This window comes from Alexandromys fortis, unplaced genomic scaffold (genome assembly GCF_014885135.2).
Source record: "Alexandromys fortis isolate MF-2015 unplaced genomic scaffold, M_Fortis_MF-2015_v1.1 scaffold_14, whole genome shotgun sequence".
Taxonomy (NCBI): Eukaryota; Metazoa; Chordata; class Mammalia; order Rodentia; family Cricetidae; genus Alexandromys; species Alexandromys fortis.
The window spans coordinates 10,775,197-10,791,872 of NW_026067910.1; the positions used below are offsets into that span (position 1 = coordinate 10,775,197).

Consider the following 16,676-nt stretch of genomic DNA (forward strand, 5'->3'; position numbering starts at 1 on the left):
CCTCACTTCTGTGTCCCACCCTCTGGAGTGAGAAATTTGCTCCTCCATCACAGGTGAGATAAGGGATGAGGAGAACACAGCCTAAGTTTCATCCGGGCAAGGGCTCCAGTGTTCTCCCCCTCTCAGATCTCCAGGAGAACAGAACAGTAAGGGAGCATAACAAGCAGATGATCCTGCATGGGGCTTGGGCTCTTTGCCTGGGCTTCCAGAGACAAGTGTGTACTTCCTTTTCACCCACTGAGATTTAGACAGTGGCAATGGGTTCTATATCTTATTGGAACATTTTTACTTTAATGCCAACTTTTAAACTTGTCATTGCAGAATAACAGCTTCATTGAAATTTACCTTTTAGAAGGGAATGGTTTCAGTAAAATAATTTTAGGGAAAACAGATTTCTACAGGAGTCATTCTATTCTTTATACTGGGGGAAAATCATGAACAAAGTTACAAATGCTTGCTTTGCACTTGAGAACAACTAAAATTGATATATAAGATAATTACTGGGTCAGTGTGGTGGGCTGAATGCTCAGGACTTGTAAGCAGAATCCACATAATTCTTACAACAGCTCTGGGAGGAGGTGAAGGAGGTTGTTCCCGTCTGTGATGAAAGCTGGCTGACTGGCCAACTGCACAGATTTAGCCAGTGGGTGGTGAAGTTGGATAGGAGTCTAATTCCGTCTGCTGTTAAACCCATGTCCTTGACCAGCGTGGAGAGCAGAAGCTGAGGTACTGTCTTTAGAGGAAGGCAGCATCTCACGTGCATCAGACGTTTAGCCTCTGCATTGAAACACACACTCCTCAGGAGCGCATATCTCTCGACTCAGTGACGTCTGTGGTGGAAATAGCACATTTTACAGATTCATTTTTATAACAAAACACTAAACTTCATAACCCTCTCAAAAAGTAATTAAAAGCATAGCAAAACAAGAGAATTTCAAAATATTAGCTAAAGAAATTGGAAATCAGCAACAAAGCAATACAGTGAGTGTATGTGTAGCTGAAATGGAATGGTGGTCGAAGTTGGAAATTTTATTTAAATAATTTTATACCAATAGATCAAAGAATAATACCTACACTCTTGATTTTCTATCAATTCCAAAATGCTTATTTAAAAAAGACACACATATGTATACCACTTAGTAAGTTAGGATAGCAAAAGTTAAAGTATAAGAAAATCTCAAGAAATCAGAAAAACTCTATGGGTTAATTGTGTGGCATGTTTGATCACCTGAACTTTATTTCATTTTAGAAATTCTAATGGATAAAATAGAAAGAGAAATACCTATTGTCTGTGTTAGGAACAATTTTAAGTTCCTTACAGTAATTTTAAAAAATGTTTAACTTCCAGGAGGTACTAGTAACTATTGTTTTTATTTTACAAACTAGGAAACTGAGAACCAGAGAAGTTGAATAAGTTGGCAAAGTTCACACAGACAATAAGTACAAAAACTGAATTAGTACTCAAGTGGATTAACATATGAATGAGTCTTTGGTCTTAAATACTGTAGATTGTTGTCTCTTAATAGTTTAATTTTGAAAAGTTGCAATTATTATAGAAAGATGATATAATAAAGACATAATAAAGAGTATCGGAATAAAAGGGTACAATTACTTAGGGATAAAAAAGCTAATGGTAAACTGGGTGGTGGTGGCGCACGCCTTTAATCCCAGAACTCAGAAGGCAGAGGCAGGCGGATCTCTGGGAGTTTGAGGCCAGCCTGGTCTACAAGAGCTAGTTCCTGGACAGGCACCAAAGCTACAGAGAAACCCTGTCTCGAAAAAAAAAAAAAAAAGCTAATGGTATACATCAGTTTGTTTTCCACAATAAATGTACAGTATGGTAAAAGAATTGCATTTATACAGTCAGGAATACCTACAGATAGCTGTGTAGGTACAACATAAGCATTAAATGACGACAATAACAATAGAATAAGAAACAAAAGAAGGGAGTGGTGGACAATGTTTACATTGAAATCTGGGAAAGAATAATAAATGTATAAGTGTCATCTTCTCCATATTAACTTATGAACTTATTATAACTTAATTTGCAACCTCAAAAATTGGGGGAAAACTTGCCATTAAAATTGAAGAAAGATTGACCTGAGAAAAGTAAAATTTTGGAAAAAGAAAGAGTAATTTAAGAACTTGTCATTTCTGAATACTAAAACATGTTAAAAGATTATACTTAAAACAGTGTGCTACTTTTTTTCCACTAATGTAGAAATTTAAAGGTCCAGTGGTAGTTTGAATGAGAAATATCCCCCATAGGCTCCTGTATTGGAATGCTTGCTCTCCAGATGGTAGCACTCTTTGGAGAGGTTATGGAATCTTTAGGAGATGCACCCTTGTTGCAGGGAGTGCATCACTGAGGAGTAGACTTTGAAGATTTATAGCCATACCTCGCTTCCAGTTTGTTCTTTACTTCCTGTGTGCAGCTGTGATATGACCAGTTAGCTTCCTGTTGCTCCTGCCTGCCATACCTGCTTGATGTCATTCTCTTTCCATCACTGTGGGCTCTATCCTTCTGGAACTATAAATATGAGGAATCAAGAGCTGAAGAGTGATAGGCTTAATTGTATTAAAACTTCCTTATAAGTTAATAAACAAGAGACACAAAGAGTATTGACCCTAACAATGGATTTGTTTTATTTTTTGAGAGTAGAATTAATAAATCAGTTAAATTCTTACTAAGATTCCAAAAATATGATTGTTTAAAGGTTTAATAAAGCTGAGACCTTATGGGTGAGTTGATTTCCTAACCTCTGCAGCATAGATAGTCATGGACACTGTCAAAGGATGAATGTTATGCCATAATATGACAGGATTTACTATCATATTTATGTAATATATTTTCACACACACATAATATATATATTAGTGAAAAGTATTGACAGCATTATAGAAAAGTTCAAGCAACAACTTGGAAGAGCAGCAACTTTCCATCAAAAGACCAACTAAATTTGAGATACCGTAGTCACAAAAGTGGAGGATTTTAAGTAGACATTTTTATAATGCTTGCACGTCAGTGCATATTTCAGAAATCATTTGCAACATCTTTGAATAATTCAAGTTTTGTTCATGTGAAAATGTATCATCAGTAGTAAAAATGAAATCTCCCAGTTAGTCAAATGCAGCAGATAATAGCAGTGGAGCGACAAGATGATAACATTTGAAGAAAAATGTTCCCCAGTTTGATTATTGTAAAGTACAGTGCAACAAAGTTGGCTATTTCACCTCTATCTGGAGTATCTCTTTTTTTTTTTTCAAATACTGGGGCCACAAAGCAAATGTGAAAGGGAAATTCATCATCATCAACACGCACTAAAGATCTTTTTAGCACCTTAGGGCTTAGAGGGGAAAAACACTTGCCACACAAGCCGGAGAATTTGAGTTCATTCTCTAGAAGCCACAGTGAGAAGAGGGAAATGGCTCATGGAAAGTAGTCTTCTGGCCTCCGTCCACATGCCATAGCATATGTGTACATGTGTGTACCCTCACAAACAATAATTAAATTAAAAGTAAAAAGACAAATGGATAAAACCTTTAATTTTTGTGAAATATAACAAGTAATGGCAGCCTGTAATGTTACCACCAGTTGGCACAAAGATTTTAAAAAGGAACACATTTTTGCCTGAGGTTCTGTTGGCATAATTACTGAGTTCTGGAAAGAGTACCAGGTTTGCTGTGATCTTTTACATCTTTCTGGTTGGATCCACGTCTCTGAGCAAGGCAGTTGTTCTTGGCTACTGTTGTTCTCCCTGAAGACATGCATGCTGATCCACGTCCTGCCAGCGCTCTCTCAGCTGAATGGACTTCTCATTTTGCTCATCTGTACTGCTCTTTTGTTTGTAGATTTTAAATTATGCCATATTGTATATTCAGCCATCTCCCCTCACCTTTCTCCAGTGGTCACTGTACCTTAGTTGAATTTGATATTTCAGTTATTTTTATCTATCAACACTAGAGTGTTTACTTTTGGTTTGACATGGCTTGCTTTTAGGGTTTGGCCAACAACCTTCTTATGTATTCTTCCTGCAAGGACTTTTAGATACTCTGAAAATCACATCCTAGGAAGATATGTCCTACTGGCTCAGAAAACATGCTTGGAAATGTCTGAATCTACATGAAAGGAATACATTATGACTGGCTCTGCAAGACTCTTTTTGAACACACATAGTTGCTTTTGTTTATTTAAAGATTTAGTGTGTGTGTGTGTGTGTTTGTGTAGTGTAGGGTAATGTAGTGCCCATGGAGGCCAGAAGACAGCACTGTTGAGGTTGGAATTAATGATGGCTATAAGCCACCTGAAATGGGTGCTGGGACCCCAATTTGGGTCCTCTGGAAAAGCAGCTCTGATCTATCTCTCTAGCCTCGGACAGAGGAGTTTTAAAATCTCTTCCTTCCTTCCTTCCTTCCTTCCTTCCTTCCTTCCTTCCTTCCTTCCTTCCTTCCTTCCTTCCTTCCTTCCTTCCTTCCTTCCTTCTTCCTTCCTTTCTCCTTCCTTCCTCCTTCTCTCCCTCCCTCACTCCCTCCCTTCTTCCCTCCCTCCTTTCCTCCCTTCCTTCTTTCCTTCTATCCTTCCTTCCTTCCTTTCTTACCCTCTCTCTTTCTCCTAATATTTTTATTAAAGTAGAAAACAGCCTCAAAGGAAAAAAAATAACTGTAGAAACCTTCTTCCTTTTTAATGGGTAAATAAAATAAAAGAGAGGAGAGAGAGAAAGACTACTATTTTTTTGTTAAATGACTAATAAAACCAAACACACACGAGTCTAAAGATAACAAAGTGTTGTTAATCCTCATGCTTGCTAGACTATCACATTTTGAAGACTATAAAAACAAAACAAGCCATAGTCACTACCACCACCAACAAAAACTGTCAGTAGCGATTTGTAGAAGGGAAAAATTGAGAACAAAACAAAATGTACAACAAGCAAAAGGGGATGACAGCCACCACTGTAACAGGACAAAGTAGAGTGGGTCCAGAGACTCTTAGGCATAGAAGAACTATTAATTACTATCTACAGTATGTCAAAGGTTTTATTTTTTTTTCTATCATTTCTTCATCTAGCAAGTAGTTTCGGAGACTGTCCTATCTGTTTTGGGCTTGGTGCTGTTGTGAGCACTGGTGATACAGAGCTGAGGACTTTTTGTTTTCTCTGACATGCCTGGGTAGAAATGCTGGACCTAAGTAAAATTGACTGAGGGTTTTAAGGAGACCACAGGCATCTTCAGATCAGAAGTTCCCCACAGTTTCCTTTGATGAATTCTTAAGGGATCCATGCTGACTTCGGTAGGCTCAAGAATATGATGTGGAAACAGAAATCAGTTTGACATATAAGAAAAAAACATAGCTAGTCTGAATGGATGTAACTAGAGAAAAATATTTTTGTTTTCATTCAGGGAACAATTTCTGGTACTAGAGAAAGTTCTAGAAGCTTGGACCACTAAGAATTGATGGAGCATAGGGAGTTTATGTATGAGACTGGAGTTGTAAAGGGGAACATGAGTGATTAACAAATGTCACAGAAACTTGTTCAAGTGTTATTTCGATCATGGGAATGAGAAGGGTTCCAATGAAGAACTGATCACCAGGCTAATTTTGAGTTAAAAGCCTGCCAACCTGGTCTTCTACCTCTTAGCCTTTAGATAAATTATACATCCCTGAGACTTTGAAAGTAAAACGGTACATCTTAAGATGGTGGTGAGAAATGAATAAAATGAGTGCTAATGAAGCAATTCAAAATGTGTGGATATGGTGGACACTTGATAAATGGTACATTAGTATAAGACATAAGATCTTATTTTAGAAAGCACTTTTAGAGTGCCTGCAGCAACCTAGGAAGTGAAGATGACACTGATGTTAGAAGTCTCCTCCATCTGGGATTCATGAAAACAAAATCTTTGTAAATTGTGCTGGAAATGTAGCTATTCATCATTAGAAGCTGTTCTATTTTGTTAGCACTCTCTTGTATGTGCTTAGTTTGTGAACTATTTTATTTTTTGGTTTTAGTTCGACCTTTAGTTTTTGGCTTATGCCAAAGTGTCTAGATTGTCAACTCTAGACTGCTACATCAAAAGAGATCTTGGATTTGACAATAAATGTGTTACAACCTGTTCAAAGGCAGCATGCTTGTGCATGTTGGGTGAGTTTGAATTTGGTAGGGTTAGGATGCTGTACTGCATATCAATTCCTGTTTATCAGGCATGCTGTGTTATCAAGCATTGCACAATTTACATTAGTCATTGAGAAGTAAGTCCAAAAGGACTCCGGTGGCTGAACTCCTCCCTGATCATTCTAACAGAAGAAATAAAGCAGTTAGAGATCGTCTGTTAACATATTAACTCAGCATGCCTTGGTGTTAGGCATGCTTACCAGTTACAATAAACGAGCCATTGAACACTCATGTTCTCCCCTCCCCAGTTTGCCTTCAATGAGCTCACTTTGCTTTGGTTTTTTAACAATCTATGTTGTTTTAATGTAGGAAGTGTTTAACTTCAGATGGTTTGATTTACAATTTTTCCATTTTGTGATGTGAAAGCAATACACATCCATTAGCAACTAGAGTGTGAATTTTGAATGTTAGTTCTTTCTGGAAAGGCTACGTGTATTACAGCAATAAGTTGCAAGTTCCAGTCAGCCGTGCAACCATGAAAGGAACAATGAAGACTCTACAGTGACATTTCTGAGCCTTAGTGTTTCACAGGTTAAAGGTGCTGCACATGTTTTGACCTATGATATTTTCAACTTAATTTTCTTGTAACATTATCCCATTGCCAGTCAAGGAACTTTTGTGAATTGTATCTTGAGACATTTAAGCAGTAGAGAGTAAAGAATAAAATCAACTCCTACTTCTGAGCAGTCACATGTTTTGTTGTGATATTTCCTGGAGCTCCTCCTTTTTAAAGGGTGCTGTAGTTAGTCATCTCTCGGAAACGTCACAAGAAGTATACATTGTTCTGATACTTTTGATGTTTTCTTACATACATTTCTGGAATCATCAGTTCTGTCTTCCTGGCTCTGTGTCCTTACTTGGAGATTTTTGTGTCACATGGCAAAGGAAGCTTTTGTTTGCTGTTCATGTGCCCTTGCCTGCTTACTTCTTCAGAAGGTTCACACTGACAGGGTGTTATTGCTGAAAGAGTTAGAAGAAAGCATCCTTATTAGTTTGCTTGTTGTTGTGAACAAATACCTCACGAGAAATAAAGAAGGGAAGAAAGGCTAGTTTGGGTTCATGGTTTGGGAATATAGCGGCCATCAGAATGGGGAAAGCTAGGAGTGGGAGCATGTTGGCTCGTCAGAGGCCGGAAGCAGAGAGCGAGGAAGGCTACTGCTCACCCCACTTTTGCTTTTTTAGTCAGTCTGGAACTCCGGCTCGAGTAATAGGTCTGGGCAGCTCTTCCCACTCTTTCAGGGTGGCTCTTCCCACCTCTGTTAAATATTCTTGGAAACTACTTTCCAGAAATCGAAAGATGTGTTTCATAGTGATTTTAAAACTAGTTAACTTGGCAGTGATGATTAACCTCCACAGCATCCTAAATGTATGGGTCTTTATATTGTGAATCGTGAAGCTGCTTAAAAATGATAAACATGAAAGTGGATGGGAAGCTGGAAAAATGTGAATAAATAAAGACTACTCCAGACTAGTCGTATTGAGGATCAGACTGCCAGGTGAATTGACTTTATCAAAGTAAATAGAGTTGTTGTGAGTGGGGTTTATTGTACCTTTACACAAGCACAACGAAACCAACAAGCTTGCTGTGTGACTGATTACTTTTGAGTCAAATGTCAACTGATCGCAGGCCTCCACCTAGTCGATTGGTGTGTTAGGTAAGCAGGGACACTGAACTGTGCTTAAGCGAGTAGAAGTTCCTGTTGCCAGTCAGCTCACGTCTCTATTTTCACATCCAGGCTGTAGCTCTCTGCTTCTCTCCTGGTTTCAGGTGCTACCTGACTCTTGGATCATCCAAGACAACACGAAGTCTCACTTGTGGGCCTACAGACACTTTCTGTTACAGAAAAGCTAGTTACTGAAAAACATTTTCAAGTCGAAGATGATCCCCAACAAACTGGCTCTGGTATTTATCCAACCAACTATATCTGGAGCGATGTTTGATTTTAATGGGATGCATTGCTTTTTAACATTTTATCCAGTGTAGTTATAAGGGCTACGTTCGGCGCCACTCTGTTGTGGGAGCGGCAGGGCTGCGTTCCGGCAGCCCTGGCTCCCACATGCCAGGCTTATGCCCCGAAATAATTACACGGAAACTGTATTCTTTTAAACACTGCCTGACCCGTTATCTGTAGCCTCTTATTGGCTATCTCTTACATATTAATCTAACCCATTTCTAATAATCTGTGTAGCCCACGAGCTGGCTTCCCAGGAAAGATCTTAACCTGCGTCTGTCTGGAGTGGGAGAATCATGGCGACTCCTGACTCAGCTTCTTTCTCCCAGTATCCTGTTCTGTTTTTTTCCACCTACCTAAGGGTTGGCCTATCAAATGGGCCCAGGTAGTTTCTTTATTAGTAAGAAATCACTCCCACATCAATCCAGAGCAGTGGTTCTCAAGCTTTCTGGTGCTGCGACCCTTTAATATAGCTCCTCACACTGTGGCGACCCCCAATGATTATAGAACTTTGTTGCTACTTCATAGCTGTAATGAATTGGATTGTAAATATCTGTGTTCTTCAAAGGTCTTAGATGACCCCTGTGAAAGGATCATTTATCCCCAAAGTTGTCATGACCCACAGGTTGAGAATCCCCAATGTAGAGCCTTCCTTTAGGTTATGTAGCTGGGTTAATGTTGATCTCCTTACTCAAAGCCCGAATCCCATAGTCAAATAACTGAATGGGATAAAATGCAGAAAGCTTTTTGTCTGTCTCTTTACTGGTTGTGTTGCTAATGTGTAATAGAGAGGATATAATGAATTCTTAGAGATTCCTCATCAAAATAACAGAAGTGTCTGCTATTCTGATTTGAGAATGATTGGTAACAACCCAGTTTCAACTCATTCCATTTTCCCATTCGATAGCCGCCTATGCATTTGAACCTAACCTAGCTACCCCTTTTCTCTGGATGAGGCATACTATCCCAGTTATTCTAAAGTGGAGGAGAATGTGGTTTAGCAAATTGGAATACACTGGTTGTGAAAGCCCATCAGCTTCCTGAGGACTTTTCAGCAAAGTTCTACCCAATGGTTATGTTGATTTCTGGGTAGTTAACAGACATGTCATGCCCCTTCTAGAAAGGTTTGGATATGTCAACATTATTCTGGAGACAGAATCAACTATATCTACTTGAAAAACAGGAATTTGTAGCTCCAACCCAGGCCTGCAGAATCCTATATAGCTCAAGGCAGCCTGGGTAGTTCTGGATAGTAAGTAACCATTGAGATGTATAGTTCACAGCGCATGGCGCTATGACAAATAAGTCTTTATTTTATTTTTCATTTAATTTATATTCTCTTCAAAATTTATTAAAATTCTAACTTATGGATGTTCAAGAACACCAAATATCTTGATAAATTAAGTGTCAGACTGCTATCCTACCTGAAAACATCATACATGTTGAATGGCAGTCATTAATAAACTCCACTCGTAGGAAACTGTACATGTGAATATACAATTGTAGAAAGTCAAGGCAGTAACTAAAAAGATGACGTCATTGTCCCGGAGTGGCATCATTGTCCCAGAGCTGCCCATGAGCAAGTTGTTATTATTTGTATCAGATGATATTATTTTCTGACCTTTGGAAGGTATTGTGGCTACATTAGCTGCTAATCAAACATTTCAGTTTATAACAATCCTATGTATGGCTATGATTGCTAAAGTGTGGCTCAAAAGGCAGTCCTTTCAAGGTCATGTTCACATTACATGTGTCTTAAAGGCTTTCCCTTACTGAATTTGGAATATGGTTACATTCTTGTTGGTATGTAATGGAAAACATGGCTTAACTCTGTGTGAGCTGATTCCAAAGCACTCTCCAACATGAACTTCTCAAGAGATATGTGAAGTCTGTGTTATAATTTAAATACATATGCACAATTTAATGCATATCACATGCAGTTGTAATTACAACAGCAATTTATGCTATCTTTCTTCTTTGTTTTTGCTTGTATTGATTAGTAGTCCCACTTCATGAGATTTCATAGTCTTTTTGACACAAGGTAGACATTGAAACTCCATGAAGATTTTTTTTTTGATGGAGTCTGAAAATTGAAAAGTAAATCTCTTCCCTACCGTGGTTTGGCACTATCTGGTTGCAGCAGTTTTCAAAACCATTCAGAGGGAAAGCACAGAGCAGTAAGCTAAGTCATGGGTTGCCAATATTGAGTTCTCCTTGTTGATTTTTTGAGCTACATAGACTCAGGCATATTATTTAACCTTTATGCCTCAGTGCTGATGTCTATAAAATAGAACTGATATTAGTACTTCTTTCTTAAGGCTATTAAAATTAAATCCATTGATTGTATAGTATATAAAATATTTCCTTTTATGGCTATTTAATAAAGTAATATTTAATATTACTTCCTGTGATATTTATGAAGTTTTCCATTTAAGGGGTCGTATCACTTTAAGGTTGTTTTTTCAGTGCCTCTTTAACATACAATGAATACATTGTATGGAGAATTTTAACAGCAATAGAGTTTAACCCTGATGATTGTACTTCTTTGTCTTTTTTAAACCAAAAACTATTTGTAGAACTAAAGAACTGTTTTAAAAGCATGAGAAAATACTTACCCATTTCATAGTTCCATAAAATGACAAGTCTATAATTTCTTTTAAAATAGTTTCTTCATTGTGCAGACATTCTGTCTCCATTCTAAGGGGATAATGTCGTGTCTTTACATATGTGCTTTTGAGCAGGCTGTTTGGAACATTCACTTTATAATTGATTTTCACCTTTGTTTTTCTGCAAGAACTTTCCACTGTTTATCAGATTTTTTAAAGCTCAGGTTAGTACATGACTTATCACTTTCCAGTAACTAGTAAACAAACCATCTGTCTCAATTATGCTTGAAGCCTGTTCAATTGGACTAATTTATGATTTAGACACAGGGCAGAGAATGGTAGAATTAACTATTATAAGAGCTTGGTAGAGGGAAGTATCAGTTTATTTTGTTTAAAGAGTCATCATTGTCACAGTACAGGCTCATCAGAGTACAAGAAGCTGCTGGAATTGGAATTTACATTAACTGTTGGGAGACTGTCCAAGTAAGTCAGCCGGCTCCTTATCAGGGAAGAAGATGATGGCAACAGACGTGAATCTGACAGCTAAGAGGTCAGAGTCCATGAGGGCCAGCAAAGCACAGCAGATGGTATCCCAGCATGTGGGTCAGCCATGGTGACACAGTCTGGAAGCAGCTGATATCTGGGCAGATAACCAGAGAGAGGGCTGGCCAGAGATGCTGAGACCCCAGGGTTGAGACTGGGTGAAAGGGATAGTGAGCCATCCAGGTTGCTGAGGAAGAGGCTACATTCTGTGAGGTCACTGTAAAATGAAAGTGGTGATATTTCTGGTTTGGGAGTGATTGAGTGAGCCAGGCATGTCTTCGTAGATACCCCGACTTTGAAATTCTTCAGTTAAGGGTCGTGTGACTCTTTTCCATGAATCGTAAAACTCAAGTGAGTTGATCAATAAATGTTGCTTTATTACTAATGAGGATAATTAGAAGGCAACTTAGAACTGGCTTAGCCAGTTTTATCTTAGAAAGTTTCAGTAGCTTGCAGAAGAGCCGCAAAATCTGACAGTTGGAACTGATCACATGCAGCCAAGTTTAAGTGACCCGTGAAACATGAGGGTGTTATTCTTATGCTTTTTGGATTTTTTTTCCATGAGAAGAAGACATAGGAGAAAAGAGTGGAGGCAGGTGGTTACTTACTGCTGAAGCCTACCTACAGAGGAAGAGAAACAGAGGAAATTGCTGAGCTAATTTCTTTATGGTGACACGCTCGTAATCTGGCCTTTCTCATGTCAGGGTCTGTCATGCCATAGTCTCTTACTTGGGGATATTCTATATCAAACCAAGTTGTAGGAGGACATTGGACACTGATTCTCTTCAGTTCAGATTTAAACAGCCTTCTGTTGCTGGGCTCAGACTTTACAAATACTGATATATCTGCAATCAATGGAAAAAACCTCAAAACAAAATTCAAGCATTCTCATGCTTTACATTTTGAAGATTTATTTATTTAGTCATTGTCTTATGTATGAATATCGAGTACCTTCGTACCTACCATGTGCATGCCTAGTGCCTGTGGAGGCCAGAAATGGTCTCATGCTTTACATTTTGAAGATTTATTTATTTAGTCATTGTCTTATGTATGAATATCGAGTACCTTCGTACCTACCATGTGCATGCCTAGTGCCTGTGGAGGCCAGAAATGGGAAACAAATCTGCTGCATCTAGATTTATAAATGGTCATGAGCTTCTTGCCATGGGTGCTAGAAACTGGCCCCAGAACCAGGACCTTTACAAATGCAGCAAGCATATTAACTGCTGAGACATTACCCCCACACTGTAATATAGTAAAGAAAATTTTATTTTTATAGGTTGCTATGAAGTTTTGAAACTAATATCAGTTTTTCAATGACTTTTTAATGAGGGGAAAATGTGTTTTATTTTTAAAATAGGCATTCTTTATCAGGTGAATGTGGTCTAGTGATGGCATTTACTTAGACAATGGCAATTAAACTAAGTGATCATTCTTGTGTAGTGTAATGGTTTGAATTCTGTACTACTGTATAGCTTTATATTTTTGGTTGTGATCCTAGACTTTAAAGGCTGAGCCATCCCTCCAGGCCACTACTGTACAGTTTTATGGCAGGTTATTCTCCTTATAGGGCTTTACTTTCTTAATTTTTCTGTTCTACATACAATACTGTAATTTTGGTACTCCTCATGGAATCACAATGATAGACATCTTTCCCTTGTTGTTGGAAAGCTCATATTTAAAGTCATTCAAATATTCTCTGTTCTTACTTTACTCACAATATTAACATAATTGTATCTGTCCAGTGCTACTAGAGAAACAGATCTAATAGGGGAAAAATTACAAGGATTGGTTTAAATGTCTTTGGGAGCAGGCAGAAGGGCTGGCCAGAAACTCTGGAGCCATAGCTGAAATCTCTCTCCACAGATAGAATTTCATCTTTTCAAACCCTCATTCTTCTCTATGGTCTTTCGAGTGATTGGATCTGGTCCACCCTGATTGTTAAAGATAAACTTCTTAGAGTCAGTTAATTACAGAGGCTATGATGTCTGCAAAATTCCTCACAGCAACACCTACGTCAGTATGTGATAGATATTGAGGACAATGGCCTCAACAATCTGACTCACAGAATTGTCATCGAGGTCCAAACTTCGTCATCTTAGAATCCTTACATCTTTTCTTAAAGTACCCTTAATCTCAGGAGCAATGAAAAAGTCATTCTTCTGTAATATGACACAACTCTTTAGAAGCATGTTTTGTAACCAAAACCATACTAACCATTTCTGGGAAGAAAATATACTACTAGGTAATAGTCTTTATTCTTTACATCATGTTACTTAAACACCATGATACAGCTATAATTGCTATGTGTAATAAAGGTTAGATGATTAGTGCTTAAAGGGAAGATGAAAGCAAAACTGTACACGTAAAGTAAAATAAACAGTCATAATTATGGCTCATAGCCAGAGCTGGTAGGCTTTACTGCACACTCTTCTGACAACCATTCATTATTCCTTTTGCTTTCAAGCAAGCACCTCGATACATTAGAGTTTTTTGGCTGGTAGAGACCCACACCATCCTTCAGCGATACATTTGAAAGAAGCTGTATTGCAATAGTTGTACATCTGCATATATTATGCATATATTATACACAAACATCTATGAGCCAGATTCTAATTTCTCTTCCAGCCAGTGAGTTATAACGAAGTCTTGATGAAGCCAAATGTGGGAGCTGATAGGAAAGAAGGTAATAGGAGAATATGTAGAATTTGGACGGTTGGGCTAGCTCCTGATTAAATTACTTGCATCACTAAGATTTGCTTGAGTTTTGTCTTATGTTTCCATTTACTGTTGAGCTTCTTTTGTACTAATGGGTGCAGCAACTAGTTCATGATGCATATGGTAAGTTGGTGGTTCATTGTAGACATTACTAGGAAGACTTAGAAAAAAAGTTAAACAGATGCTATTTCTCACAACGAGGGTAGCTATCTGCAGCAGAGTCCTCAGGCTTTACTGTGATTCACCTGTAGGGTCTGCTGTGAGCTGCACACAGCATCCCTGTCAGCTACTGGTAAGTAAAGCATCATCATCTGATGAGTCATAGCCCCAAATGGCAGAACATGGAAGCCTGACCTTTTTGCAGAGCCTTCTCTTACTCACAGATGTACTTCTAACTTGTGGCTTTTGTGATCACCAAGGAAATGGGCCACAGCCGCATATACAAGATAAAAATGTGTTGCTTTCCAAAATCTAGGGGCCTATTAGACACTGTGCTTTACTGGGGAAGTCATCGGGGCAATATGACTTTCATTTTACGCTTGAGGAAATTTGCTCAAATGCTTCACCTTGAGGAATTCAGCATGTATGGAAAGGTACATATAGGCCAAAGAGGTTAGCTAATTTGAAGGGTGGCGGGTTTTTACGCCTATACCTCTCAATTCCTTGATGGTGTCATGAATCGCTGTAGAGTCAAGAAATCTGGTTTTGTTTTGTCTTACCATGCACAAACCGTGGTGGAGGCTTCCACTCACATAGTCCCTACCATGATAATACACTGAGAGAACCAATGCAGACATTATACCAGTTGCTTTAAATGTGAAATACTCAGTAATACATTATGGAATGAGGAAATAGCCATGAACACACTATCCTGTTCACACGAGCTAAACTCAGCCACCCTCTGTAGAAGGAGCAGGGCCGCTTCCCACCTCCCAACTCCCTGCCACCAGCTAGCTTTACCCAAAATAATTACACGGAAACTGTATTCTTTTAAACGCTGCCTGGCCCATTAGTTCTAGTCTCTTATCAGCTAACTCTCACATCTTGATTAACCCATTTCTATTAAGGTGTGTTTAAAAACACGAGGTGGTGGCTTAACCTGTGTCCATCTTGAAGAGGAGAGCTATAGCATCTGCCTCACTTCCTTTCTTCCCAACATTCTGTTCTGTCTAATCTGCCTATCTAAGCTGCTGTCCTATCAAAGGCCAAGGAAGTTTCTTTATTAACCAATGAAAGTAACACATAGACAAATGACCCTCCTCCATCAACCCTCCTAATCTCTCTGAGCTCCTACAGACTTGTAGACTAAGTGATGTTTATGATTCTTGGTCGTAGTGTCATTTTGAAGCTACTGTCCAGTACTTTGTGAACAGAATGAATAAAAATCCTTTCCTTGATGTGGTCACTATAATAAATAACTAGAGGTTTCTTTGGGGAAGGAGAGGAGACAGGTAAACATTAAACTTTTGTTAGTATAGAGCCCTTTCTCCTGCCTTCATGCAGGGGAGTTTGCTCTGTGGAGTGGTTTCTCTGGGACTGGATGGAAGCCTGAGATGATTTGAGTAGTGCCCACCAGTACAAGAGATCCTTTGGTTATGAAGACTTTAGCAGGTTGGCTCTTTCCTTCCCAGGAGCACAAAAAGCAATGAAGAGTACAGTCTTCACAATCCAGATTGTTTGGGTTTTGTTTCTTGTCTAGTGAGGACTGTACACAGTGCAGTCAGATGGTTTTGATCACTGGGTGATGTTTCTGTCCTTTATAACATCTACCTCAATTATAGTTTTTTTTTCTTCCCAAATCACGCTTTATTGGAGCCTCTTGGTTATACTCAATTATAGTTTTATTAATGAAGTACTCCCCAGTGGTCCCTGCTGCTGTGGGAGCCTGTTATCACTATTGAATTTAGGGAATTTAGAGACGAGGGTCCATTTCTAAAATCCCCACTGTAAAGTCAATGAATGCAGAACTCTTCATGGGTGTCTGAGCCCCCTTGCAAATTTGTTTCTCATATTTATGCTGAAAGGTGCATTGTAACGAACTTCCTGGGAGAGGTCATCAGATCTTACATGATTAATCCACTTTATCTTTTCCATCTCCACAAGCCTTTAGATACCTTCCTTGTTTATTAAAATAGTCAATTATGTTATCTTAATGAATACTGCCTTTTGGTTCATACTTTGGTCAACTGCAAAATGTTATAACCTTTTCCAACCCATTTAGCTAAAACATTGAATCCACATTCTCTGCTTAGAGGGCTCAGACCAATAAGTTCCTCCTGGTGCTATTGGTTCCTTCCACTATCATACAACTTGGTAACTATCTAGTCCTACACTATTCTCCAAATTTATGTCTATATAAATTGGGGAATTTTTTTTTGTTCCTTTGACATGGAACATATATTGTGTTTTATCTTCTGGAGTCTGGGAGGTAGAGTCATCAATCAAGAAACAAAGCTATAGCAGGGTTGGTCCTGAGGAGAACATCATTTACTTATATATACATACCTCAGGTATATAAGTTTTAGACAGGGCAGGCTTAGCATCCTCACAGTATAAATAGTCTCTCTATTGACAAAGAAAATCCACCAGCATTGAGGAGATTGTTTGGCTTCACTGGGATATTCCATGTCTTTACCCTAAGTTTTTAGATCCCATTTTTTCTATCCAATGATCTATTTTCAGAG

General features: G+C 38.5%; 1 protein-coding gene across 6 annotated transcripts in view; it reads left to right on the plus strand.

Annotated features, from left to right (window-relative positions):
- Pkib (cAMP-dependent protein kinase inhibitor beta) overlaps positions 1 to 16,676 on the plus strand; it is an 89,887-nt gene that overhangs the window by 20,971 nt on the left and 52,240 nt on the right. The gene's annotated exons all lie outside the window — the stretch shown is intronic.